The 24,899-nt window shown below is 41.0% G+C and overlaps 5 non-coding genes across 5 annotated transcripts; all 5 read right to left on the bottom strand.

Moving 5' to 3' along the window:
* Window positions 1–521: 521 nt before the first annotated feature.
* Window positions 522–576, bottom strand: LOC144808158 (U7 small nuclear RNA). The gene has a single exon (XR_013606684.1). It is a non-coding gene; the product is annotated as a U7 small nuclear RNA (small nuclear RNA).
* Window positions 577–3,982: 3,406 nt separating this feature from the next.
* On the bottom strand, window positions 3,983–4,037 carry LOC144808176 (U7 small nuclear RNA). Its single transcript, XR_013606702.1, has one exon. It is a non-coding gene; the product is annotated as a U7 small nuclear RNA (small nuclear RNA).
* A 2,960-nt stretch (window positions 4,038–6,997) lies between these two features.
* Window positions 6,998–7,054, bottom strand: LOC144808148 (U7 small nuclear RNA). Its single transcript, XR_013606674.1, has one exon. It is a non-coding gene; the product is annotated as a U7 small nuclear RNA (small nuclear RNA).
* Window positions 7,055–9,291: 2,237 nt separating this feature from the next.
* LOC144808146 (U7 small nuclear RNA) lies at window positions 9,292–9,348 on the bottom strand. Its single transcript, XR_013606672.1, has one exon. It is a non-coding gene; the product is annotated as a U7 small nuclear RNA (small nuclear RNA).
* A 2,970-nt stretch (window positions 9,349–12,318) lies between these two features.
* LOC144808154 (U7 small nuclear RNA) lies at window positions 12,319–12,373 on the bottom strand. Its single transcript, XR_013606680.1, has one exon. It is a non-coding gene; the product is annotated as a U7 small nuclear RNA (small nuclear RNA).
* Between the last annotated feature and the right edge of the window lie 12,526 nt (window positions 12,374–24,899).

Below are 24,899 nucleotides of genomic sequence, written 5' to 3'. Positions count from 1 at the left end.
AGCTGTGAAGGTGGAACCTAAAAAGGACCAGGTGCTCTAACTCGTGGTCTGTTAGGTAAGTACCCATGTCACTAGTGTCACTGTTACTTTAGCGAGCGGGCGCAGGGCCCACTACTTTACACTCTGCAAGTCTGTTTTGTTTAACTTTAAGCTTGTTGTAATCATTTATTTACGTCTGGAGAGACAACTTCTCACAAAGCATTCTATTTAGCAACAAATCTAGAATGGAGGTTACATGGACCAAAAAGATCCACGCTTTCAAAATAAGGTAAAATTGTGCAATTTCAGCAAACAACAACGAGAATGGCTGTTTTTGTTTGTCTTTACAAAATCAACTGGCAAATTCTACCATTCATTAACATAGTTAGCAATATCTACAAAACAAATGTAAACGTTTACCCTGCTTCTTAATGAAAAGATAATATTAACATTTAATTAATGTAATATGACTATCCAGCAATCCATTTTAGTTTAGATAATAAACAAAAGTATTTATCCAGATCTTTCATTAACCATGAATAGATGGCTCCTCTTTAAGAAGAACCTTCTTGACAAATAGTAAAGAGCTAAATTCTTAACATGTAAAGTTGTAATTTCACTCCCTAGGACTAAGTAACACCTACTTTTATTATGGTCATAATTTATATATTCACTTTCATTAAAATGGGAAGGAGTAAAAGATCTGAGGGTACTAACAGAAGTTAAAATTGACAATTTAACACAGAAATATAAAGAAAAGAAGTTGATGTCATTGCACAGAAAATATGCAAATATAAGTACTACGGCCACTCCCTGCTTGAGATCTGTCGTCGACAAATCAAACACCACTCTGGTGTACATGCGCCAAGGTATAATGTATACCGGGTGGGCGTTCCGTCGTAAGGAAGTCTCGTAAAAGTGATACAGTGAAATCTACTAGATTTCACTGGGTCACTTTTACGATGCCACTGCGTCAAAACCTGCAAACACAACAATGATGGACAGAATGTGGATCAATGTCACACATTCACCCCAGTCCAAAGATCTGGGCACAAATCCATCGTTTTTCCACTCCACACCACCCTGGGTTAGACAATGGCGAATATGCAAATCAGCGCTGAACCTGTTCCCCATGGGAACAGTCCAGTCCGAACTACAAAAGCCATGTCCTTCCCAGAACGGAAACAAGCATCCGAGGACCGGCCCGGTTTAGAGGTAACACCTCTCTTCAGCCCGGCTAGCTTGATTCCAGTGGTGTGGAGTGCCTGGGACTCACGTCTGAGCATCCCCAGTACACTTAGAGCGGTAACTGCAAACACAACAATGATGGACAGAATGTGGATCAATGTCACACATTCACCCCAGTCCAAAGATCTGGGCCCAAATCCATCTTTTTTCCACTCCACACCACCCTGGGTTAGACAATGGCGATATGCAAATCAGCGCTGAACCTGTTCCCCATGGAAACAGTCCAGTCCGAACTACAAAAGCCATGTCCTTCCCAGAACGGAAACAAGCATCCGAGGACCGGCCCGGTTTCGAGGTAATACCTCTCTTCAGCCCGGCTAGCTTGATTGCAGTGGTGTGGAGTGCCTGGGACTCACGTCTGAGCATCCCCAGTACACTTAGAGCGGTAACTGCAAACACAACAATGATGAACAGAATGTGGATCAATGTCACACATTCACCCCAGTCCAAAGATCTGGACCCAAATCCATCGTTTTTCCACTCCACACCACCCCGGATTAGACAATGGCAATATGCAAATCAGCGCTGAACCTGTTCCCCAAGGGAACAGTCCAGTCCGAACTACAAAAGCCATGTCCTTCCCAGAACGGAAACAAGCATCCGAAGACCGGCCCGGTTTCGAGGTAACACCTCTCATCAGCCCGGCTAGCTTGATTCCAGTGGTGTGGAGTGCCTGGGACTCACGTCTGAGCATCCCCAGTACACTTAGAGCGGTAACTGCAAACACAACAATGATGGACAGAATGTGGATCAATGTCACACATTCATCCACATTCTGTCCATCATCCTCTTCCCCTCACTGCCGCACAATGGGCTGCTATGAACTAACGCAAGCACCCTTGCACCATAGTGCAAGGGTGCCTGAGTTGCAGGGATGATTGTTTTTGTGCAGGAAGAGACACCTTGCACAAAAACAATTACGAAAGGCTTTTTTCCTCTATGTGCGCAGGAAAAGTGAGAAGAAATTAAGGTATTTCTCCTCTTTGCGCCTCACTTACACCTCCCCTAGGAGGTGTAGCCTTTTGACGTATTCCCAGGGTTATTAATTCTCCTAAGTCAATGACATGGGTGTTACGTGGGAACACCGGGCCCGATTCACAGAATGAACTTAAGACTCAATCCTAAACTTACTACTATTTTGGTATTCACAGAATGCACTTACTACTTTTGGTATTCACAGAAGTTAGGATTTTGTCTTAAGTCTGTCTTAAGTCTGTCTTAAGACAAACTTAAGACAAAATCCTAACTTCTGTGAATACCAAAAGTAGTAAGTTCATGCTGTGAATGCCAAAATAGTAGTAAGTCTAGGATTGAGTCTTAAGTTCATTCTGTGAATCGGGCCCACCCACAGTAATGCCCATGGCACGCCTCCCTATTGCAGGGTGAAGCAACACAGCAACTTTCGCTGCGTTGCCTTAGTCCATATCTACAAGGCCATGATAAAAGCCACGTAGGGTGGCTTTACACGGCCTTGTAGATATGGCCCTGCAGTGTGCGCCGCCGGACTGTCACCGAAAGTGAATTTCCGGCAGCACACAGAAGCTTGTGAATAAGCCCCTGAGTGTCTTGACCTTTAGTAGACACAGAAATTTCAATATATAATGAAAAACGTGTCGTAGAATGCACCATTAATCCAATTTTTGATAGATGTTCTGCTGGACATGTCATTTATCTGCCCCTCCCTAGCAGAATTGTCTTCAAAAACACAAACACAGCACAGGTGTCACCAGTCAGGAGACCCTGCCAATACAAGCATCGGTAATCCATCTGTTTGGACTGTGTGATGAATTTAATGCTGTTTTCTTCACTCATCGCTAGGGACAAAGGAAGGACCTCCCTGGCACTAACACGGGCGTGGAGAGGATGTGGTGCAGCGGCTAGAGCTGCTGATTTGAGAGCTGGTGATCCCTGTTTTCGTCTCGGCATTGCAACATCCAGTGATTCTGGGCAAATCACTTTCTCCAGATGCTATATATATTTTCCAAGACGAAAAAACAGAAAAGAGGGAAAACTTTCTGAAAAAAGAGTGCCACCAAAGCAGATGTTCACAGTATTTTGACCACGGAAACTGATATGAGAAGCAGACAAAGAACAGGCCTTTTTAAATGCAGGAAAACATGCTAAAACCAATAGATTGGATGAAAAGTAAGTGGCAAGCACAGAAGCCAAGAAAGAGAGGCTCGGGAGGAAAGACCTTTTTTAAGTTTATAATATAAACAATAGATTTCACAAGCACAGCTGTGAAGGTGGAACCTAAAAAGGACCAGGTGCTCTAACTCGTGGTCTGTTAGGTAAGTACCCATGTCACTAGTGTCACTGTTACTTTAGCGAGCGGGGGCAGGGCCCACTACTTTACACTCTGCAAGTCTGTTTTGTTTAACTTTAAGCTTGTTGTAATCATTTATTTACGTCTGGAGAGACAACTTCTCACAAAGCATTCTATTTAGCAACAAATCTAGAATGGAGGTTACATGGACTAAAAAGATGAACGCTTTCAAAATAAGGTAAAATTGTGCAATTTCAGCAAACAATCACGAGAATGGCTGTTTTCGATTGTGTTTACAAAATCAACTGGCAACATCTACCATTCATTAACAAAGTAAGCAATATCTACAAAACAAATGTAAATGTTAACCCAGCTTCTTAACGAAAAGATGATATTAACATTTAATTAATGCAATATGACTATTCAGCAATCCATTTTAGTTAAGATAAGAACAAAAGTATTTATCCAGATCTTTGTTAACCATGAATAGATGGCTCCTCTTTAAGAAGAACCTTCTTGACAAATAGTAAAAAGCTAAATTCTTAACATGTAAAGTTGTAATTTCACTCCCTAGGACTAAGTAACACCTACTTTTATTATGGTCATAATTTATATATTCACTTTGTTTAAAATGGGACGGAGTAAAAGATCTGAGGGTACTAACAAAAGTTAAAATTGACAATTTAACACAGAAATATAAAGAAAGCAAGTTGATGGCATTGCACAGAAAATATGCAAATATAAGTACTACGGCCACGCCCTGCTTGAGACCTGTCCTCGACAAATCAAACACCACTCTGGCGTACATGCGCCAAGGTATAATGTATGCCGGGTGGGTGTTCCGTCGTAAGGAAGTCTCGTAACAGTGATACAGTAAAATCTACAAGATTTCACTGAGTCACTTTTATGACGCCACTGCGTCAAAACCTTGCACCTGCTTGAAGCAGGTGTAAGGATTGACGCAGCATGATGGGAATAGGCATTCCTCAGCATTGCTGGAGTTGTGTCGTGCTTACAACACAACTCCAACAATTCATTGCTTTTACGACAAAAGATGCGTCACACATCTGTCTATCCATGCGCCATGGTGCAACGCATTGTAAATGCGGTGCATCCATAGTGGCGCATGGTTATTTTTCTGTCACGCAAATTAACTGGCGCATCTCTGCTAATATGCAGAGATGCGCCAGTTCTTGTAAGTCTGCCCCCTAGTCTTTACATGGGGTAATGAGGAGAAATGCTTTATATCACCTCGCTTTTGCTGTTTTTATATGTACTGTTTTATGCAGCACATATAAAAAAAAAAACGCCATGCATGATTGTTTATGTGCAGAAAGGTATCCCTTTCTGTACATAAGCAATCATTCGCCCTGCGCAGTCACCTTTGCACTATGTTCCAAGGGTGCCTGCGTTGGGGCTAGGCAGCTGTAATTTGCACCAGGACAGTGGGGAAACACAGGCCTGCAGAGTATTGTTTTAAATACGTTGGTATTGCATTTCGGAAAGTGGCGGAGCGTGGCATTAACCCAAGAATGCTAATGCCGCTCTCCGTCACTTTCCATGTAAATATACTTCTTAATGTTTTAGTGGAGGCAGGAGATGCAAGGTAGGGGTAGTAGAGAATTTTGAGGGGAACTTTAGGACAATGAGCTATAAAATGTGGCCAAGCTTTTCAAACTAACAGCCTCATTTATGAGGTTTTGGCGCAGGGCAGCGCTGCAAACAATCTTAATGCGCTGTCCTGAGTCAAAAGAAAAGAACCGGCAGAAGCAGTAATCTATGAGATACGTACATTTCTATCCTTTTCCCCTCACTGCCGCACAATGGGCTGCTATGAACTAACGCAAGCACCCTTGCACCATAGTGCAAGGGTGCCTGCGTTGCAGGGATGATTGTTTTTGTGCAGGAAGAGACACCTTCTTGCACAAAAACAATTACGAGAGGCTTTTTTCCTCTATGTGCGCAGGAAAAGCAAGCAGAAATGAAGGTATTTCTCCTCTTTGCGCCTCACTTACACCTCCCCTAGGAGTTGTAGCCTTTTGACGTATTCCCAGGTTTATTAATTCTCCTAAGTCAATGACATGGGTGTTACGTGGGAACACCCACAGTAATGCCCATGGCACGCCTCCCTATTGCAGGGTGAAGCAAGACAGCAACTTTCACTGCCTTGCCTTAGTCCATATCTACAAGGCCATGATAAAAGCCATGTAGAGTGGCTTTACACGGCCTTGTAGATATGGCCCTGCAGTGTGCGCCGCCGGATTGTCACCGAAAGTGAATTTCCGGCAGCACACATGAATAAGCCCCTGAGTGTCTTGACCTTCAGTAGACACAGAAATTTCAATATATAATGAAAAACGTGTCGTAGAATGCACCATTAATCCATTTTTGACAGATGTTCTGCAGGACATGTCAATTATCTGCCCCTCCCTAGCAGAATTGTGTTCAAAAACACAAATACAGTACAGGTGTCACCAGTCAGGAGAGCCTGCCAATACAAGCATCGGTAATCCATCTGTTTGGACTGTGTGATGAATTTAATGCTGTTTTCTTCACTCATTGCTAGGGACAAAGGAAGGACCTCCCTGGCACTAACACGGGCGTGGAGAGGATGTGGTGCAGCGGCTAGAACTGCTGACTGGAGAGCTGGTGATCCCTGTTTTCTTCTCGGCATCGCAACATCCAGTGATTCTGGGCAAATCACTTTCTCCAGATGCTATATATATTTTCCAAGATGAAAAAACAGAAAAGAGGGAAAACTTTCTGAAAAAAGAGTGCCACCAAAGCAGATGTTAACAGTATTTTGACCACGGAAACTGATATGAGAAGCAGACAAAGAACAGGCCTTTTTAAATGCAGGAAAACATGCTAAAACGAATAGATTTCAGGAAAAGTAAGTGGCAAGCACAAAAGCCAAGAAAGAGAGGCTCGGGAGGAAAGGCCTTTTTTAAGTTTATAATATAAACAATAGATTTCACAAGCACAGCTGTGAAGGTGGAACCTAAAATGGACCAGGTGCTCTAACTCGTGGTCTGTTAGGTAAGTACCCATGTCACTAGTGTCACAGTTACTTTAGCGAGCGGGCGCAGGGCCCACTACCTTACACTCTGCAAGTCTGTTTTGTTTATCTTTAAGCTTGTTGTAATCATTTATTTACGTCTGGAGAGACAACTTCTCACAAAGCATTCTATTTAGCAGCAAATCTAGAATGGAGGTTACATGGACTAAAAAGATCCAGGCTTTCAAAATAAGGTAAAATTGTGCAATTTCAGCAAACAACGACGAGAATGGCTGCTTTAGTTTGTGTTTACAAAATCAACTGGCAACATCTACCATTCATTAACATAGTGAGCAATATCTACAAAACAAATGTAAACGTTTAGCCTTCTTCTTAATGAAAAGATAATATTAACATTTAATTAGTGCAATATGACTATCCAGCAATACATTTTAGTTTAAATGAGAACAAAAGTATTTAGCCAGATCTTTCATTAACCATGAATAGGTGGCTCCTCTTTAAGAAGAACCTTCTTGACAAATAGTAAAGAGCTAAATTCTTTACATGTAAAGTTGTAATTTCACTCCCTAGGACTAAGTAACACCTACTTTTATTATGGTCATCATTTATATATTCACTTTGATTAAAATGGGAAGGAGTAAAAGATCTGAGGGTGCTAACAGAAGTTAAAATTGATAATTTAACACAGAAATATAAAGAAAAGAAGTTGATGTCATTGCACAGAAAATATGCAAATATAAGTACTACGGCCACTCCCTGCTTGAGATCTGTCGTCGACAAATCAAACACCACTCTGGTGTACATGCGCCAAGGTATAATGTATGCCGGGTGGGCGTTCCGTCGTAAGGAAGTCTCGTAAAAGTGATACAGTGAAATCTACAAGATTTCACTGGGTCACTTTTACGACGCCACTGCGTCAAAACCTTGCACCTGCTTGAAGCAGGTGTAAGGATTGACGCAGCATGATGGGAATAGACTTTCCTGACCATTGCTGGAGTTGTGTCGTGCTTACAACACGACTCCAACAAAGCATTGCCTTTACGACAAAAGATGCGTCACACATTTGTCTATCCTTGCGCCATGGTGCACCGCATTGTGGAGTGGTGTGGCTCACTGGTTAGAGGCGGCAGACCCGTAAGCAGAGGACGGCCCGGGACCAGGGTTCGATTCCCGACGCGGCACCTTCTTGCACAAAAACAATTACGAGAGGCTTTTTTCCTCTATGTGCGCAGGAAAAGCAAGAAGAAATGAAGGTATTTCTCCTCTTTGCGCCTCACTTACACCTCCCCTAGGAGTTGTAGCCTTTTGACGTATTCCCAGGTTTATTAATTCTCCTAAGTCAATGACATGGGTGTTACGTGGGAACACCCACAGTAATGCCCATGGCACGCCTCCCTATTGCAGGGTGAAGCAACACAGCAACTTTCGCTGCATTGCCTTAGTCCATATCTACAAGGCCATGATAAAAGCCACGTAGGGTGGCTTTACACGGCCTTGTAGATATGGCCCTGCAGTGTGCGCCGCCGGACTGTCACCGAAAGTGAATTTCCGGCAGCACACAGGAGCTTGTGAATAAGCCCCTGAGTGTCTTGACCTTCAGTAGACACAGAAATTTCAATATATAATGAAAAACGTGTCGTAGAATGCACCATTAATCCAATTTTTGACAGATGTTCTGCTGGACATGTCATTTACCTGCCCCTCCCTAGCAGAATTGTCTTCAAAAACACAAATACAGCACAGGTGTCACCAGTCAGGAGACCCTGCCAATACAAGCATCGGTAATCCATCTGTTTGGACTGTGTGATGAATTTAATGCTGTTTTCTTCACTCATCGCTAGGGACAAAGGAAGGACCTCCCTGGCACTAACACCGGCGTGGAGAGGATGTGGTGCAGCGGCTAGAGCTGCTGACTCGAGAGCTGGTGATCCCTGTTTTCGTCTCGGCATCGCAACATCCAGTGATTCTGGGCAAATCACTTTCTCCAAATGCTATATATATTTTCCAAGACGAAAAAACAGAAAAGAGGGAAAACTTTCTGAAAAAAGAGTGCCACCAAAGCAGATGTTAACAGTATTTTGACCACGGAAACTGATATGAGAAGCAGACAAAGAACAGGCCTTTTTAAATGCAGGAAAACATGCTAAAACCAATAGATTGGATGAAAAGTAAGTGGCAAGCACAGAAGCCAAGAAAGAGAGGCTCGGGAGGAAAGACCTTTTTTAAGTTTATAATATAAACAATAGATTTCACAAGCACAGCTGTGAAGGTGGAACCTAAAAAGGACCAGGTGCTCTAACTCGTGGTCTGTTAGGTAAGTACCCATGTCACTAGTGTCACTGTTACTTTAGCGAGCGGGCGCAGGGCCCACTACTTTACACTCTGCAAGTCAGTTTTGTTTAACTTTAAGCTTGTTGTAATCATTTATTTACGTCTGGAGAGACAACTTCTCACAAAGCATTCTATTTAGCAACAAATCTAGAATGGAGGTTACGTGGACTAAAAAGATCCAGGCTTTGAAAATAAGGTAACATTGTGCAATTTCGGCAAACAACGACGAGAATGGCTGTTTTCGTTTGTGTTTACAAAATCAACTGGCAACATCTACCATTCATTAAAATAGTTAGCAATATCTACAAAACAATTGTAAACGTTTACCCTGCTTCTTAATGAAAAGATAATATTAACATTTAATTAATGTAATATGACTATTCAGCAATCCTTTTTAGTTTAGATAAGAACAAAAGTACTTATCCAGATCTTTCATTAACCATGAACAGGTGGCTCCTCTTTAAGAAGAACCTTCTTGACAAATAGTAAAGAGCTAAAACCATGACATGTAAAGTTGTAATTTCATGCCCTAGGACTAAGTAACACCTACTTTTATTATGGTCATAATTTATATATTCACTTTCATTAAAATGGGAAGGAGTAAAAGATCTGAGGCTACTAACAGAAGTTAAAATTGACAATTTAACACAGAAATATAAAGAAAAGAAGTTGATGTCATTGCACAGAAAATATGCAAATATAAGTACTACGGCCACTCCCTGCTTGAGATCTGTCGTCGACAAATCAAACACCACTCTGGTGTACATGCGCCAAGGTATAATGTATACCGGGTGGGCATTCCGTCGTAAGGAAGTCTCGTAAAAGTGATACAGTGAAATCTACTAGATTTCACAGGGTCACTTTTACGATGCCACTGCGTCAAAACCTTGCACCTGCTTGAAGCAGGTGTAAGGATTGACGCAGCATGATGGGAATAGGCATTCCTGACCATTGCTGGAGTTGTGTCGTGCTTACAACACGACTCCAACAAAGCATTGCCTTTACGACAAAAGATGCGTCACACATTTGTCTATCCTTGCGCCATGGTGCACCACATTGTAAATGCGGTGCATCCATGGTGGCGCATGGGTATTTTTCTGTCACGCAAATTAACTGGCGCATCTCTGCTAATATGCAGAGATGCGCCAGTTCTTGTAAGTCTGCCCCCTAGTCTTTACATGGAGTAATGAGGAGAAATGCTTTATATCACCTCGTTTTTGCTGTTTCTATATGTACTGTTTTATGCAGCACATATAAAAACAACAAAACGCCATGCATGATTGTTTATGTGCAGAAAGGTATCCCTTTCTGTACATAAGCAATCATTCCCCCTGCGCAGTCACCTTTGCACTATGTTCCAAGGGTGCTTGCGTTTGGGCCAGGCAGCTGTAATTTGCGCCAGGACAGTCGGGAAACACAGGCCTGCAGAGTATTGTTGTAAATACGTTGGTATTGCGTTTCCAAAAGAGGCGGAGCGTGGCATTAACCCAAGAATGCTAACGCCGCTCTCCGTCATTTTCCATGTAAATATACTTCTTAATGTTTTAGTGGAGGCAGGAGATGCAAGGTAGGGGGAGTGAAGAATTTTGAGGGGAACTTTAGGACAATGAGCTATAAAATGTGGCCAAGCTTTTCAAATTAACAGCCTCATTTATGAGGTTTTGGCGCAGGGCAGCGCTGCAAACAATCTTAATGCGCTGCCCTGAGTCAAAAGAAAAGGACCGACAGAAGCAGTACTCTATGAGATACGTACATTTCTATCCTTTTCCCCTCACTGCCGCACAATGGGCTCCTATGAACTAACGCAAGCACCCTTGCACCATAGTGCAAGGGTGCCTGCGTTGCAGGGATGATTGTTTTTGTGCAGGAAGAGACACCTTCTTGCACAAAAACAATTACGAGAGGCTTTTTTCCTCTATGTGCGCAGGAAAAGCAAGAAGAAATGAAGGTATTTCTCCTCTTTGCGCCTCACTTACACCTCCCCTAGGAGTTGTAGCCTTTTGACGTATTCCCAGGTTTATTAATTCTCCTAAGTCAATGACATGGGTGTTACGTGGGAACATCCACAGTAATGCCCATGGCACGCCTCCCTATTGCAGGGTGAAGCAACACAGCAACTTTCGCTGCATTGCCTTAGTCCATATCTACAAGGCCATGATAAAAGCCACGTAGGGTGGCTTTACACGGCCTTGTAGATATGGCCCTGCAGTGTGCGCCGCCGGACTGTCACCGAAAGTGAATTTCCGGCAGCACACAGGAGCTTGTGAATAAGCCCCTGAGTGTCTTGACCTTCAGTAGACACAGAAATTTCAATATATAATGAAAAACGTGTCGTAGAATGCACCATTAATACAATTTTTGACAGATGTTCTGCTGGACATGTCATTTACCTGCCCCTCCCTAGCAGAATTGTCTTCAAAAACACAAATACAGCACAGGTGTCACCAGTCAGGAGACCCTGCCAATACAAGCATCGGTAATCCATCTGTTTGGACTGTGTGATGAATTTAATGCTGTTTTCTTCACTCATCGCTAGGGACAAAGGAAGGACCTCCCTGGCACTAACACGGGCGTGGAGAGGATGTGGTGCAGCGGCTAGAGCTGCTGACTCGAGAGCTGGTGATCCCTGTTTTCGTCTCGGCATCGCAACATCCAGTGATTCTGGGCAAATCACTTTCTCCAGATGCTATATATATTTTCCAAGACGAAAAAACAGAAAAGAGGGAAAACTTTCTGAAAAAAGAGTGCCACCAAAGCAGATGTTCACAGTATTTTGACCACGGAAACTGATATGAGAAGCAGACAAAGAACAGGCCTTTTTAAATGCAGGAAAACATGCTAAAACCAATAGATTGGATGAAAAGTAAGTGGCAAGCACAGAAGCCAAGAAAGAGAGGCTCGGGAGGAAAGACCTTTTTTAAGTTTATAATATAAACAATAGATTTCACAAGCACAGCTGTGAAGGTGGAACCTAAAAAGGACCAGGTGCTCTAACTCGTGGTCTGTTAGGTAAGTACCCATGTCACTAGTGTCACTGTTACTTTAGCGAGCGGGCGCAGGGCCCACTACTTTACACTCTGCAAGTCAGTTTTGTTTAACTTTAAGCTTGTTGTAATCATTTATTTACGTCTGGAGAGACAACTTCTCACAAAGCATTCTATTTAGCAACAAATCTAGAATGGAGGTTACGTGGACTAAAAAGATCCAGGCTTTGAAAATAAGGTAAAATTGTGCAATTTCGGCAAACAACGACGAGAATGGCTGTTTTCGTTTGTGTTTACAAAATCAACTGGCAACATCTACCATTCATTAAAATAGTTAGCAATATCTACAAAACAATTGTAAACGTTTACCCTGCTTCTTAATGAAAAGATAATATTAACATTTAATTAATGTAATATGATTATCCAGCAATCCATTTTAGTTTAGATAATAAACAAAAGTATTTATCCAGATCTTTCATTAACCATGAATAGGTGGCTCCTCTTTAAGAAGAACCTTCTTGACAAATAGTAAAGAGCTAAATTCTTAACATGTAAAGTTGTAATTTCACTCCCTAGGACTAAGTAACACCTACTTTTATTATGGTCATAATTTATATATTCACTTTCATTAAAATGGGAAGGAGTAAAAGATCTGAGGGTACTAACAGAAGTTAAAATTGACAATTTAACACAGAAATATAAAGAAAAGAAGTTGATGTCATTGCACAGAAAATATGCAAATATAAGTACTACGGCCACTCCCTGCTTGAGATCTGTCGTCGACAAATTAAACACCACTCTGGTGTACATGCGCCAAGGTATAATGTATACCGGGTGGGCATTCCGTCGTAAGGAAGTCCGTAAAAGTGATACAGTGAAATCTACTAGATTTCACTGGGTCACTTTTACGATGCCACTGCGTCAAAACCTTGCACCTGCTTGAAGCAGGTGTAAGGATTGACGCAGCATGATGGGAATAGGCATTCCTGACCATTGCTGGAGTTGTGTCGTGCTTACAACACGACTCCAACAAAGCATTGCCTTTACGACAAAAGATGCGTCACACATTTGTCTATCCTTGCGCCATGGTGCACCGCATTGTAAATGCGGTGCATCCATGGTGGCGCATGGGTATTTTTCTGTCACGCAAATTAACTGGCGCATCTCTGCTAATATGCAGAGATGCGCCAGTTCTTGTAAGTCTGCCCCCTAGTCTTTACATGGAGTAATGAGGAGAAATGCTTTATATCACCTCGTTTTTGCTGTTTCTATATGTACTGTTTTATGCACCACATATAAAAACAACAAAACGCCATGCATGATTGTTTATGTGCAGAAAGGTATCCCTTTCTGCACATAAGCAACCATTCCCCCTGCGCAGTCACCTTTGCACTACGTTCCAAGGGTGCCTGCGTCGAGGCTAGGCAGCTGTAATTTGCGCCAGGACAGTGGGGAAACACAGGTCTTCAGAGTATTGTTGTAAATACGTTAGTATTGCGTTTCCAAAAGTGGCGTAGTGTGGCATTAACCCAAGAATGCTAACGCCGCTCTCTGTCACTCTCCATGTAAATATACTTCTTAATGTTTTAGTGGAGGCAGGAGATGCAAGGTAGGGGGAGTGGAGAATTTTGAGGGGAACTTTAGGACAATGAGCTATAAAATGTGGCCAAGCTTTTCAAATTAACAGCCTCATTTATGAGGTTTGGGCACAGGGCAGCGCCGCAAACAATCTTAATGCGCTGCCCTGAGTCAAAAGAAAAGGACCGGCAGAAGCAGTAATCTATGAGATACGTAAATTTCTATCCTTTTCCCCTCGCTGCCGCACAATGGGTTGCTATGAACTAACGCAAGCACCCTTGCACCATAGTGCAAGGGTGCCTGTGTTGCAGGGATGATTGTTTTTGTGCAGGAAGAGACACCTTCCTGCACAAAATCAATTACGAGAGGTGTTTTTCCTCTATGTGTGCAGGAAAAGCGAGAAGAAATAAAGGTATTTCTCCTCTTTGCGCCTCACTTACACCTCCCCTAGGAGGTGTAGCCTTTTGACGTATTCCCAGGTTTTTTAATTCTCGTAAGTCAATGCCATGGATGTTACGTGGGAACACCCACCGTAATGCCCATGGCACGCCTACTTATTGCAGGGTGAAGCAACACAGCAAGGTTCGCTACGTTGCCTTAGTCCATATCTACAAGGCCATGATAAAAGCCACGTAGGGTGGCTTTACACGGCCTTGTAGATATGGCCCTGCAGTGGGCGCCGCCGGACCATCACCGAAAGTGAATTTCCGGCAGCGCACAGGAGCTTGTAGATAAGCCCCTGAGTGTCTTGACCTTCAGTAGACACGGACATTTCAATATATAATGAAAAACGTGTCGTAGACTGCACCATTAATCCAGTTTTTGAAAGATGTTCTGCTGGACATGTCATTTATCTGCCCCTCCCTAGCAGAATTGTCTTCAAAAACACAAATACAACACAGGTGTCACCAGCCAGGAGACCCTGTCAATACAAGCATCGGTAATGCATCTGTTTGGACTGTGTGATAAATTTAATGCTGTTTTCATCACTCATCGCTAGGGACAAAGGAAGGACCTCCCTGACAAGTAACACGGGCGTGGAGAGGATGTGGTGCAGCGGCCAGAGCTGCTGACTCGAGAGCTGGTGATCCCTGTTTTCGTCTCGGCAGCGCAACATCCAGTGATTCTGGGCAAATCACTTTCTCCAGATGCTATATATATGTTCCAAGACGAAAAAACAGAAAAGAGGGAAAACTTTCTGAAAAAAGAGTGCCACCAAAGCAGATGTTAACAGTATTTTGACCACGGAAACTGATATGAGAAGCAGACAAGGAACAGGCCTTTGTAAATGCAGGAAATCATGCTAAAACCAATAGATTGGAGGAAAAGTAAGTAGCAAGCACAGAAGCCAAGAAAGAGAGGCTCGGGATGAAAGGCCTTTTTTAAGTTTATAATATAAACAATAGATTTCACAATCACAGCAGTGAAGGTGTAACCTAAAAAGGACCAGGTGCTCTAACTTGTGGTCAGTTAGGTAAGTACCCATGTCACTAGTGTCACTGTTACTTTAGCGAGTGGGCCCAGGGCCCACTACTTTACACTCAGCAAGTCTGTTTTGTTTAACTTTAAGCTTGTAGTAATCCTTTATTTACGTCTGGAGAGACAACTTCTCACAAAGCATTCTATTTAGCAGCAAATCTAGAATGGAGGTTACAAGGACAAAAAAAATCCAGGCTTTCAAAATAAGGTAAAATTGTGCAATTTCAGCAAACAACGACGAGAATGGCTGTTTTCGATGTGTTTACAAAATCAACTGGCAACATCTATCATTCGTTAACATAGTTAACAATCTCTACAAAACAAATGTAAATGTTAACCCCGCTTCTTAATGAAAAGATAATATTAAGATTTAATTAATGAAATATGACTATTCAGCAATCCGTTTTCGTTTAGATAAGAACAAAAGTGTTTATCCAGATCTTTTGTGAACCATGAACAGATGGCTCCTCTTTAAGAATAATCTTCTTGACAAATAGTAAAGAGCTAAATTCTAAACATGTAAAGTTGTAATTTCACGCCCTAAAACTAAGTAACACCTACTTTTATTATGGTCATAATTTATATATTCACTTTGATTAAAATGGGAAGAAGTAAAAGATCTGAGGGTACTAACAGAAGTTAAAATTGACATGTTAAAACAGAAATATAAAGAAAAGAAGTTGATGGCATTGCACAGAAAATATGCAAATATAAGTACTACGGCCACTCCCTGCTTGAGATCTGACGTCGACAAATCAAACACCACTCTGGCGTACATGCGCCAAGGTATAATGTATGCCGGGTGGGCGTTCGGTCGTAAGGAAGTCTCATAAAAGTGATACAGTGAAATATACAAGATTTCACTGAGTCACTTTTACGACGCCACTGTGTGAAAACCTTGCACCTGCTTTTAGCAGGTTTAAGGATTGACGCAGCATGATGGGAATAGGCATTCCTGACCATTGCTGGAGTTGTGTCATGCTTACAACACAACTCCAACAATGCATTGCCTTTACGACAAAAGATGCGTCACACATCTGTCTATCCTTGCGCCATGGTGCACCACATTGTAAATGCGGTGCATCCATGGTGGCGCATGGTTATTTTTCTGTCTCGCAAATTAACTGGCGCATCTCTGCTAATATGCAGAGATGCGCCAGTTCTTGTAAGTCTGCCCCTAGTCTTTACATGGAGAAATGAGGAGAAATGCTTTATATCACCTCGTTTTTGCTGTTTCTATATGTACTGTTTTATGCAGCACATATAAAAACAACAAAACGCCATGCATGATTGTTTATGTGCAGAAAGGTATCCCTTTCTGCACATAAGCAATCATTCCCCCTGCGCAGTCACCTTTGCACTACGTTCCAAGGGTGCCTGCGGTGGGGCTAGACAGCTGTAATTTGCGCCAGGACAGTGGGGAAACACAGGGCTGCAGAGTATTGTAAATATGTTGGTATTGCATTTCCAAAAGTGGCGGAGCGTGGCATTAACCCAAGAATGCTAACGCCGCACTCCGTCACTTTCCATGCAAATATACTTCTTAATGTTTTAGTGGAGGCAGGAGATGCAAGGTAGGGGGAGTGGAGAATTTTGAGGGGAACTTTAGGACAATGAGCTATAAAATGTGGCCAAGCTTTTCAAATTAACAGCCTCATTTATGAGGTTTGGGCACAGGGCAGCGCCGCAAACAATCTTAATGCGCTGCCCTGAGTCAAAAGAAAAGGACCGGCAAAAGCAGTAATCTATGAGATACTTACATTTCTATTCTTTTCCCCTCGCTGCCGCACAATGGGCCACTATGAACTAACGCAAACACCCTTGCACCATAGTGCAAGGGTGCCTGCGTTGCAGGGATGATTGTTTTTGTGCAGGAAGAGACTCCCTCCTGCACAAAATTAATTACGAGAGGCGTTTTTCCTCTATGTGTGCAGGAAAAGTGAGAAGAAATGAAGGTATTTCTCATCTTTGTGCCTCACTTACACCTCCCCTAGGAGGTGTAGCCTTTTGACGTATTCCCAGGTTTTTAAATTCTCGTAAGTCAATGCCATGGGTGTTACATGGGAACACCCACCGTAATGCCCATGGCACGCCTCCCTATTGCAGGGTGAAGCAACACAGCAACTTTCGCTGCGTTGCCTTAGTCCATATCTACAAGGCCATGATAAAAGCCACGTAGGGTGGCTTTACACGGCCTTGTAGATATGGCCCTGCAGTGGGCGCCGCCGGACCGTCACCGAAAGTGAATTTCCGGCAGCGCACAGGAGCTTGTAGATAAGCCCATGAGTGTCTTGACCTTCAGTAGACACAGACATTTCAATTTATAATGAAAAACGTGTCGTAGAATGCACCATTAATCCAATTTTTGACAAATGTTCTGCTGGACATGTCATTTATCTGCCCCTCCCTAGCAGAATTGTCTTCAAAAACATAAATACAACACAGGTGTCACCAGTCAGGAGACCCTGTCAATACAAGCATCGGTACTGCATCTCTTTGGACTGTGTGATGAATTTAATGGTGTTTTCATCACTCATCGCTAAGGACAAAGGAAGGACCACCCTGACAAGTAACACAGGCGTGGAGAGGATGTGGTGCAGCGGCCAGAGCTGCTGACTCGAGAGCTGGTGATCCCTGTTTTCGTCTCGGCAGCGCAACATCCAGTGATTCCTGGCAAATCACTTTCTCCAGATGCTATATATATGTTCCAAGACGAAAAAACAGAAAAGAGAGACAACTTTCTGAAAAAAGAATGCCACCAAAGCAAATGTTAGCAGTATTTTGACCACGGAAACTGATATGAGAAGCAGACAAGGAACAGGCCTTTGTAAATGCAGGAAAACATACTAAAACCAATAGATGAGAGGAAAAGTAAGTGGCAAGCACAGAAGCCAAGAAAGACAGGCTCGGGATTAAAGGCCTTTTTTAAGTTTATTTGTATTTGTATTTGTATCTGGGTTTTATATCGCGCCAAATCACCGACAGGTCTCAAAGCGCTTCTGACCAAGTACAGCTTGTACTTTATATTATAAACAATAGATTTCACAAGCACTGCTGTGGAGGTGGAACCTAAAAAGGACCAGGTGCTCTAACTCGTGGTCAGTTAGGTAAGTACTGATGGAGCGAGGTTCAGAATAATATTTTGTTCTGACTTGCAAAGTTAAACTTCCATAATATCATAACCGTATTAATCAGTGTATGTTGAAATGTACTAAATCAACCTAGTTTAAAATGATTACACCACACAAGGGACTAATAAATGTGCTCTATGTTGCAACTGCAAGTACGTGAAAAATAATAAACTAACTTTGTCTATTGTCTTTGTCAGAATTAAATGCACCTGTTTAATTAATAGCATGTGCTTATTTGTGTCTGCTTATGTTATGTCTTTTCGTCTTTATGTGGCATAAGTACATGAAAAAATCTGCGGCCTAAATGAAGAAGGTTTATATGAAAAGACGCTTTGTGTGCTTTTAGATAGTTAACATAAATTAATGGGATAATAATTAGCAAAGGGGGTGAGTAACAGAAGGGTTTTCTATACTCTAATTAATTGATTTCTTGTGTTTGTTTGAATACTAGTTCTCCATGAGAGAGGCCTAAGGCCTGAGGCCTAGCGTTTTAAAGGTGGTGTTGTCGAATCCTGTCCAGAGAGAGCAAGAGCCCTGCGTGGAAAGTTTTATCACGTTGAAAATATTTGCAAGCTCAATTGAAAATTGTATTATACGTGCTCATGGAAGGACTAAACCAAGGAGAGGAACCGGCAAAGTCTGCCAAGTTAAGGAAGTCACCGCCTGTGAATTGTAAAATGTTTCGATTTGAAGAAGCTGCGTGACTTGAAAATAAGAGACAATAGACTCTAAGAAAAGTCTAATTTAGGCTTCGAGAAAGATGATGACAACATATGAGCTGACGTCTGTCAGCCAATCCGCACTGTGGATGGTCAAGAAAAGAATACTTTTTAGTGAGATTATCTAGTTAGAAAGGTATAAAAACCTAGCCCCAAAACAGGAGGGGGCTGCTCGCTTTCCGAATCCTGAAGGGCGTGACGTGCTGACGGACATTTGGCGCACGTAAGGATAGTAGGCCTTAATGACTTTAACTTTTAGATGAAGTGAGTTTTAGACAGGGAAAATAGAACTTAGGGGTTGGAAAACTGTTTATTTTACTTAATGCTATGACACTTTGAAATGCCAGTCTAATGTGCCTTTCCTCAATATAAACGTTGCTAATTTTCTAATAAAATAAAGATTCTTATTTTAAAATGCTCTTTCTTTGAATAATAAAGTTAATTAATTAGATTTTGAAACAACAAGCTGGTCTTGTTTATTCATGGTCTAGTTACCATCAGCTGATCCATTTACCTTAGTGACGTAATTAAAATGTTTTATGCTTAAAATCCATGGTAAGTAATGATAAACTGCAGTTGTATATAAATGTGTAAATAGTTTTATGAATAGTTCTGATTAATTAGGTCACATGATTCAGCTGCCCAAAATTTGTCTCGGTAGTGTATGGGCCTTGTGAGAGATATATAATTAATGGTGAGTATCATGGTGTTGGGTAGTGTTTTTGAGACAGATTTTCTATAGGGGCGCTGCATCAATTCCTTGGTAGCAGAGTTACGGTTGCTATGGTAACTGTCATGCTACATGGTAATTACATAGGATTAATGTTTAACATATGTTGAGTTTGTTTAGTTGTTATATGTAGTCGAAAGGTTTTTTCCAGCAGTGTGAAAATTCCTGGTTTAGTACCGGTACAAGAATAGTGTGACAGGTGAAGTTGCACAGTGCATTTGTTCTGTTTCAAAATAGTGGTATTGACATATATCATTAGTGTTGTGGACGTACAGCACACGTTTAGGGACCATAGGTGTGTAAGGTTAAATGTATAGTGAGGATTGTCTACGAAATTGTAGCTTTCGAGTATAGGGACTAGGAGCCTGTTTTAAAACTCACTGTGAAAAGAGTAGTAGAATTTATCCAAGCTTGAGTGAAGGGTGAGGAAGCGTTGTCTATCATACTGGCGAGTGTAGGTTTTCTATGGTTGGTTAAAGTCCTACCAAGATTCATGTATGCATGGTTAGGGTTTCTTCCGTTTGAATGTGCGTAAATGATTTTGTAATTACGATCGAGTCAAACTTTGAATTGTTACTATATATGCAATCAGAGAGAAACGCGTTCGTTGTTACCTGTTAGAAGGGTAGAGTAGTCTTACTTTATCAACGAATGAATATTCAGTGAGAATAGCGTTGTCTATTTCACGCAAAGGAATACTTAAATGGCTGTAAAAGCTATCACTTTATTTAGCGAAACAGACAAATGGTTTGTTTTGTGGAGTTATTAACTGAATTCAATTGAAAAGTTTGGTTTAAAATGGCGCTGTGAAAATATTTTGTGAAGGAGGGGTGAGCTCTAGGAGTGAGAGACAGCGAAGCTGCAGCGGCAGTGTACGTCACAGGGTCCGCGCTGTGATTGGCTAACATACGTCACAGCTAGCGTACTGATTGGTTCATGTGACCAAGACGAGCTGACAGCTGATTGGTTCATTCTGAAAATAGCAATTCTATTGGTTGAGCAAGGTGGTGACGTAGCTTAACCTGATTGGCTTGTTGGTGAATTTCGCGCACGGATTGGTTGGCTTAGCGGAACCACAAGAAAACACTTACGATCATTCAGAATTAAGCAGATTTGATTAAAAACATGGGTTATTTCTACAAGAAAGAGGAAAAGAAGCCTACATGGCTTCAGAAATTGAAAAATATATTTTAAATTGAAAGGCGAGGTGGAAAGTTACTTCATAAGTACAAAACACCTGCAGCCTATATGGAAGGTGAATATGGTTATCATACTTGTTTATGGATGGATAATTGGATGGAATATACCAAAGATGATGGTGTATTAGCATGGCCGGAAGACGGGTCATTTAATATTAAGGTTTTGAAAAACTTGAGAGAAAAAATGATAGCTCTTGTGCCAAAGCCTAGACCTACTCAATTTGAAGCTTTAGTTGAATGGGAGGATGAGATGTTTGAACTTGAACGAGAAAACAGAGGTGTAACAAGAGGTCCAAAATTAGACATTAATAGGGAAACTCATGAGGATAGAATGCGTCGTTGGAGACGTGCAGACATGTGTGATGGTATGTACCCAGTAAGAGTAATGGTTACTGAAGTACCAGGTCAAAAGAATACCCAAAAGAGAAATAATATTAATGAAGAAAATGATTCAGAAGATGCGGTTTTAGAAGAGATTTATATCACAAAACCGAAACCGCCAGCTTACCAATATCAACCAGCTTGTTCATGGTCTACCCCAAGAATTCCAGTCACACCAAGAGTCTTCCCGAGTGCTCCTCCTCCTCCAAAAGAAATTATTGACGAGACATCTACCATGTCAAATCAAAGCTATGGAAAAACACCTGAAAGAGTAGAGTTAAGGTCTAATTCTAGCATATCAGGAGAAAATAGAAATTATATTGAAATTCCCAGAAATTATTTTGAAATTTCCCCAGTGCAGAGAAATGAAGCCCCAAGAAATGTAATGAGAACAGAAAGATGTAATGAAATACCAAATTCCTCAGTATATTTTCGATCAAAAGATGAGTTAATACAACAGTTAATTAAAGGCATGGAAGCAGTAACGGTACCAGTAACGATTGGTCCTGTTCAACCAGTATTTGATCAAAGGGAAATTAGACATTCAGCATTGACTATTCTATTAAATGCAGAAATTCAGAAGGTGGCTGAAAAGTTTTATTCAGAATGATCAGAGATACACTGAGAAAAAACAATGCCTGACTTAACTTTTAATCAAGGTTCACCATGTAAAACTCCATTTGGAGCAGAATCTGATACTGAAACTCCAGAAAGGGGCATAAATAAAATAGATTTAACGCATACCCCAAAGTCTCCAGAAAACAAAGTACTTGATGTTGCAAAACTAAAAGCAGATTTGGAGGAATTGATTATTGGCACAATTGGACCTGACAATTTTATAGCATTATCAGGATGAAGAATTATTGTTTATTTGTAAAAGCATACAATGGAAAACTAAAAATAAGTATGAACAGTTAGAGGAATTGGCTGTTGAATTGGAGATTGATTTGAGCAGGCAGAAGAATTTAGGAAAGCATTACAGAATAGATTTTACTGAGAAGGATATTGAAAACATGAATTCTAATGGAAGAATAGTACATATAATGGATTTAATTGTGTATTTAAAGAGATTAGGAGATTTAAGTAAATGGAGAGTAAAATGGGCAAAGAAAAGAGAGGAAGAAAGGAGAGAAAGAGGTGAAGTGGCAAATCAGTTTCTGATGAGAGAAATAGCAGGAGGTGGGTATGTACATGTCCCTTGGACAAGACAGGACATCTTGTTGTTCACAAATGATTTCCCTCGGCTGAGAGAGAAACCTGTAGAGTGGTATCAACAGGTGGATAGATTTATCAAAGTTTCAAAAGTTCTGTGGATTGATCTTGATGGATTCTTTGACATTGTTGTTCCGTCAGATCTCTGGACCGAATGTAAAGTTTCTGTAAGTTGGCCCAAAGAAGAACCTGCTCGAAATAGTGTAACAGGTGCTCCATCACCAGATGTTATGGATCTGTATGATAAAGTAATTTACTGGTTGAAAAACAAGATTGCCCCAAAAGAAGTTGATTGGGTTAAAATAGACAGAACAAATCAAGAGCCAAAAGAATCAGTACATTCATTTTATGAGAGATTACTGCTGGTTTTTAAACAATATAGTGGCTATGAAAAATTAAGTGAGCAGGACATGAGGCACTTCATATATAGGTTTGTTTATGGTTTAAGACCTGAAATTGGTGAAATGATTAGAAACGGAATCGTTGGTTGGCAATCACTTTCAGTTGATGATATTTTGAGAAAAGCAAAATACTGTAGTGATGAAATAGACGCAAAACAGAAAAAGCTAAAGGAAAAAGCCATGTGGGCACATGTAAAAGTGGCTGAACAACAAATTGCAAATTCGGAAAATAAAAATGTTAATCAGAATCAAGGTACATTTAAAGGTAATTATAATAAACCAAAATTTAATGTGAATATTGAAGAGTTAAAACAAAAACTCCCATGTTTTAATTGCGGCGAAATTGGACACTGGAAGCGTGAATGTAAAAATCCGCCCAGAAATTTAAAAAATGCATCATTAAATCCACAGATGCAGAATGAGATAAATCTGCAGCAACAGCTACAGCAACAGCTACAGCTACAGCTACAGCGACAGGTAGTGAATCAGCAGAGTCAGTTACCACAACCACCACTTCCAAATTGTGTGAATGTGCAGAGATACAATACAGAGACGGGATTCTGTGGAGGTGATCAGGTAAACAGACCACAAAGAGTGAATGTGCCAAATGTTTCTCAACAGTATTTGTTGAATGAAAATGGAGGGAGTGATTCTGAGGATTACTTATGACGGTGCCTGAGAGAGGAGGAAGTGTGTGTGCTTGGAGCCACTCTTGAGGTAGACCAATCAGGTCCATTTGTAAATGGTAAAGTGAATGATGTAGAAATCACTTTTCTAGTGGACACAGGTGCTACCCGTTCTACTGTTAGATCAGTGGAAATAGAAAACCTGCCTCTCTCTGGGGACATCATCCAAGTAGTTGGCGTAGCTAATCAACAAATTAAAACAGATTTAACAGAACCAGTTAAAGTTGAAATTGGTAAATTTAAAGACAAACATAGATTTGTAGTTTGTAAACCTGTTAGGGAGGGATATTTTGTGCAAGATGAATTGTTAAAATATATTGCTCACCGGATGGTATAGAGCTTCAAACGCTTGAAGAAGATGGGTTGTACAAGTTAACTATGTTAATGGTTAAAGCAGAGGAAAATAAATTATTTCCTGCATTTGATAAAGATAATCTTCCTGAAGAACTAAAAGAGACAGTTAATGCTAAAATTTGGGATTTAACAGGAAGTGAAATGGGTTTGATGAAAAATGTAGACCCAGTTAAAATTACAGTAAAACAAGGAGTAGATTTTCCAAACATTCCTCAGTATAAAATGAAAGCAGAAACTATTGAAGGTGTCATACCTGTAATTGACAAGTTTATAAAACAGGGTGTTCTAAAAGAAATTGAGAGTAGTCCATGCAATTCACCGATTATGGGAATTAAAAAGCCGAACGGAACTTTCAGGATTGTTCAAGACCTGAGAAAGGTTAATCAGATAGTTGTTCCATGTTGCCCAGTCGTTCCAAACCCAGCTGTAATTTTATATCAGATTCCGCATGATGCAGAATGGTATACAGTCATTGACCTTTGCAACGCATTCTTTACTGTTCCATTGCATCCAGATAGCCAGCAAATATTTGCGTTCAGGTACCAGGATCGCATTCAAGCATGGTGTCGTATCCCTCAAGGGTATGTAGAGAGTCCATCTATTTTTAATCAGTTGCTAAAGAAATCATTGGAAAATCTAGATTTACCTGGTAAGTCAAAATTGGTGCAATACATAGATGACTTGCTAGTGGCTGCAAAAACACGAGATAACTGTGTGACAGATACCATTACACTATTAAATCATCTGGCAGATGAGGGACATAAAGTGTCCCCTGCAAAATTACAGTTTTGCAAACAAGAAGTTAAATATCTTGGACACAGAATCGCAAAGGGAATCAGGCAAGTGACAATTGAGAGAATTAAAATGATTCAGGGAATGCAACCTCCAAAAACACAGAGACAGGTCAGAATGTTTCTAGGAATGGTTGGTTATTGTCGCCAATGGATTAGTGGATTTTCAGTAATTGCAAAACCACTGAAGAGACTGACAAAAGCAGACATAAAAGACCCGATTACTCTAACAGAAATTGAGTTAGAAGCTTTTGAGCAGTTAAAAAAGAGTTTGTGTGAAGCACCTGCATTAGGTATGCCAGATTATGAGAAGGAATTTGAGCTGTATTGCAGTGAAAGGGAAGGTTGTGCATTATCAGTTTTGATTCAAAGAAATGGAAAACTGAGAAAGCCAATTGCATATTTCTCAGC

The sequence above is a fragment of the Lissotriton helveticus genome, chromosome 1_2 (assembly GCF_964261635.1).
Source record: "Lissotriton helveticus chromosome 1_2, aLisHel1.1, whole genome shotgun sequence".
NCBI lineage: Eukaryota > Metazoa > Chordata > Amphibia > Caudata > Salamandridae > Lissotriton > Lissotriton helveticus.
This window is presented reverse-complemented; position numbering and strand designations above follow the sequence as displayed.